The following is a 5,142-nucleotide window of genomic DNA, read 5'->3' as shown; positions in this document are numbered from 1 at the left end:
GACTCGGACCAAAAAGCGGCCGCGGCCGTGACAGACGCAATACATGCAAGGGGTTGCAATATAAAACCTTGTTGAACAAACATTTTCTTAAGGTAACCCTCTAATTTTTTATCCATTGGATCTGAAAAGGCACAGCTATCCTCCACCGGGATAGTGGTACGCTTAGCCAGAGTAGAAACCACTCCCTCCACCTTAGGGACCGTCTGCCATAAGTCCCGTGTGGTGGCGTCTATTGGAAACATTTTTCTAAACACAGGAGGGGGGGAAAAGGGTACACCGGGCCTATCCCACTCCTTAGTAATTATCTCTGTAAGCCTCTTAGGTATAGGAAATACGTCAGTACTCGCCGGTACCGCATAGTATCTATCCAGCCTACATAATTTCTCTGGGATTGCAACGGTGTTACAATCATTCAGAGCTGCTAATACCTCCCCTAACAGTACACGGAGGTTTTCGAGTTTAAACTTAAAATTAGAAATGTCTGAATCCATTATATTGGGATCAGAACCGTCACCTGCAGATTGAAGCTCTCCGTCCTCATGTTCAGCATACTGTGACGCAGTATCAGACATGGCCCTATTATCAACAGCGCACTCTGTTCTCACCCCAGAGTGATCACGCTTACCTCTTAGTTCTGGTAATTTAGCCAAAACTTCAGTCATAACATTAGCCATATCCTGTAATGTGATTTGTAATGGCCGCCCTGATGTACTCGGCGCTACAATATCACGCACCTCCCGAGCGGGAGATGCAGGTACTGACACGTGAGGCGAGTTAGTCGGCATAACTCTCCCCTCGTTGTTTGGTGAAATATGTTCAATTTGTACAGATTGACTTTTATTTAAAGTAGCATCAATGCAATTAGTACATAAATTTCTATTGGGCTCCACTTTGGCTTTAGCACATATAGCACAGAGATATTCCTCTGAGTCAGACATGTTTAACACACTAGCAATTAAACTAGCAACTTGGAAATACTTTTCAAAGCAATTTACAAATAATATGAAAACGTACTGTGCCTTTAAGAAGCACAGAAAAAAAGTTATGACAGTTGAGAAATAATAAACTTGAGAAACTATAACATCAAATTCTTTCCGGTAAAAACACAATTTTAGCAAAGGATTGCCCCCATTAGTAATGGATAACTAACCCTGAATAGCAGAAAAAAAGTACAGAAATAAACGTTTTTTATCACAGTCAGTCACAATCTCACAGCTCTGCTGTGAGTGATTACCTCCCTCAAAATAAGTTTTGAAGACCCCTGAGCTCTGTAGAGACGAACCGGATCATGCAGGGAAGACAAGAGACTTCTGACTGAATTTTTGATGCGTAGCAAAAGCGCCAAAATAGGCCCCTCCCCCTCACACACAACAGTGAGGGAGATCAGTAAACTGTCTTAAATTAAATAAAACGACTGCCAAGTGGAAAAAACAGTGCCCAAAACAATTTTTCACCCAGTACCTCAGAAAATTAAACGATTTAACATGCCAGCAAAAACGTTTAACATCAAATAAATGAAATGTCATTAGAAAGCCTGTTGCTAGTCACTGCAAATTAGGCTAAAGTCTTATGCATACAGTATTATCCCAGTGAAGTGCCATTCCCCAGAATACTGAAGTGTAAATATACATACATGACAGCCTGATACCAGTTGCTACTACTGCATTTAAGGCTGAGCTTACATTATATCGGTATGGCAGAATTTTCTCAGTCAATTCCATTGTCAGAAAATAATATGCTGCTACATACCTCTTTGCAGGTTAACCTGCCCGCTGTCCCCTGATCTGAAGTTTACCTCACTCCTCAGATGGCCGAGAACAGCAATATGATCTTAACTACGCCGGCTAAAATCATACAAAAAACTCAGGTAGATTCTTCTTCAAATTCTACCAGAGAAGGAACAACACACTCCGGTGCTGTTATAAAATAACAAACTTTTGATTGAAGGTATAAAACTAAGTATAATCACCACAGTCCTCTCACACATCCTATCTATTAGTTGGGTGCAAGAGAATGACTGGGTGTGACGTAGAGGGGAGGAGCTATATGGCAGCTCTGCTGGGTGAATCCTCTTGCACTTCCTGTTGGGGAGGAGTTAATATCCCAGAAGTAATGATGACCCGTGGACTGACCACAATTAACAGGAGAAATATACCTTTTATTGAAAATAGTTAAAAAAGACAGCAATATTTTTGTGTTTTGCTGTTCTCTCATAGAGTTAAAAACACATCTCCATTACGTCCATATTTATGGTTTGTGATTTTACCAGTTGGATATACCTATGAGAGCTATAGGTTTATATGGGGTATTTAGTTGGTTATAATTGTTTGCTCTGGTACAATTAGTAGCCTTATATTTGGCTTATCAGAGAATTTAATTTTTCCAACTAAGTATATTTAACAGGTTTGGTATTCCTGTGTATTGCCTACAGTTCTGATGTATTAGTCTTCAAAAAAGGATAGCCTTATAGTGACTTTCAATGTTGATATAACTTTTGTGGTTATCAAAGTGGATGGTAGTGTCTGTTTCCTTATACTTAGGTGTGTGCTTCATGTGGTGTTTGTGCACTTTATTCAGAGCAGCATATTTTTACTGCTTATCAAGTTAGAAACTAATTAGCACTATTTCATAGCTTAATATTAGACTTCCAGTGACCAATACTTAGATTAAAGAACGGAGCTTCCAATATACCATAAATCAAGATTATATCATAATACCACTTAATTGTAACAAGTTACTTTGTTAGTTCAACATGTACTTGTTTTCATTGCAACTCTATATGCTCCGGTTTCACTTAATAGAGTAAAAGCAGCGCTGCTGACATTGATACAAAACTTTGTATTGATACAATTATAGATTGCAGGTATTTTACTGTTTATATAATTATAAATTACAGATATTTTTCTGTTTATATATGTCAGTAAATAACAAAAACCGGCTTTCTACTTCAAGCTTCTTAATTCAGTTTATTATTTTGCGGTTTGCTTGCAATGAGCCTTTGTATCAATGAGAGGTTGATTTTATTTGTATGATTTCAGTTGTAGTATATATCTGCTTTATAACTGCGATAAGTAACCAGAGGGAGCCAATAATGCTCTCACTGTAGCTTAGTTTTATATTTTGTACAGTTCTAAGTTTTTGAACTTGTTCAAATTTTCTTGTAAGCGGTATTGCTTTAAATAAGTAACCTAAGAAGTATCCGTTCAAGTCACTGTATTAAGAGAAGATCAAATAATATTGCTTATAATATTGCTTAACTTGACAATTCTATTAATAGTTACTGTATTGTAACAGTTTACATACTTTAGCGTTTACTGCTTGGATTACACTGGCTTGCTGTCTTAACGTATCACCACAATTATCCGAGTTTAACTAAATGGCACTTCTGTGCCTTGGCTAGTCTAAACCACAACACATGGAGCTTGAAGGGCCGTGTTTCTGGCGAGTCTTCAGACTCGCCAGAAACACAACTTATGAAGCAGCGGTCAAAAGACCGCTGCTCCATAACCCTGTCCGCCTGCTCTGAACAGGCGGACAGGAATCGCCAGACATCAACCCGATCGAATACGATCGGGTTGATTGACAGCTCCCTGCTGGCGGCCGATTGGCCGCGAGTCAGCAGGGGGCGGCGTTTGCACCAGCAGCTCTTGTGAGCTGCTGGTGCAATGTTAAATGCGGAGAGCGTATTGCTCTCCGCATTTAGCGAGGTCTTGCGGACCTGATCCGCAGTGTCGGATCAGGTCCGCAAGACCTTTGATAAATGGGCCTGTTAGAGTTACTGTAGTTATATATATTTTGCTAAAGATTATTAACTATTAAAGACCACCAACTGTTTGTTAAATAACTACTTTGTTTTTAAGACATATAGGAGAGCAAAGTTAAAATAAGGAAACCCCTGACGCAGCGTTTCACATACGCTTCCTCTATTAAGTGAAACCGGAGCATATAGAGTTGCAATGAAAACAAGTACATGTTGAACTAACAAAGTAACTTGTTACAATTAAGTGGTATTATGATATAATCTTGATTTATGGTATATTGGAAGCTCCGTTCTTTAATCTAAGTATTGGTCACTGGAAGTCTAATATTAAGCTATGAAATAGCGCTAATTAGTTTCTAACTTGATAAGCAGTAAAAATATGCTGCTCTGAATAAAGTGCACAAACACCACATGAAGCACACACCTAAGTATAAGGAAACAGACACTACCATCCACTTTGATAACCACAAAAGTTATATCAACATTGAAAGTCACTATAAGGCTATCCTTTTTTGAAGACTAATACATCAGAACTGTAGGCAATACACAGGAATACCAAACCTGTTAAATATACTTAGTTGGAAAAATGTAATTCTCTGATAAGCCAAATATAAGGCTACTAATTGTACCAGAGCAAACAATTATAACCAACTAAATACCCCATATAAACCTATAGCTCTCATAGGTATATCCAACTGGTAAAATCACAAACCATAAATATGGACGTAATGGAGATGTGTTTTTAACTCTATGTGAGAACAGCAAAACACAAAAATATTGCTGTCTTTTTTAACTATTTTCAATAAAAGGTATATTTTATAATTCAACTTCAATCTCACACGTGTGTTACAGTGTATAGAAGCATACCCTTTCTGACATAAAACACATTTGTGTGTCTTATGTTTTCTGAGTAAAAATTTGTATTTTATGCTTAAGCACTGCTCCTATTGAGTACCCATGTATTAAGACATTTCTTTGTTGACAAGGTATCTAAGGAGAAAATAAATTCCTAAAGAAAGAAAGATAAATTATATTTTCTGTCTTTGTTCCTAAACCCCTTGATTGAGTACTGCTTTACCTGGATAACCGGAGGGGGGGTTTCAGAGAGAATGTTATACAGCACCTGCCATCACACTAATGGTCCAGACTCGTGCTCCTGGTGAGGCAAATGTATCCAAAATAATATCAAACGATAGAGCTATCCATCATATACGCTAGATCACAAATATATTAAAGTGGATGGATCACTCAGCCTATGATAATCAGCGGATAATCTTGGTCGAATACGGAGCTCCAGGTATTGCAGCTAACCAGGCAGACACCCCCCTGATATGAAAACTATTTTATAACTGTGTACCACTTACATTAGAAAAAGATGACAA

The sequence above is a fragment of the Bombina bombina genome, chromosome 3 (assembly GCF_027579735.1).
Source record: "Bombina bombina isolate aBomBom1 chromosome 3, aBomBom1.pri, whole genome shotgun sequence".
Lineage (NCBI taxonomy): Eukaryota > Metazoa > Chordata > Amphibia > Anura > Bombinatoridae > Bombina > Bombina bombina.
This window is presented reverse-complemented; position numbering follows the sequence as displayed.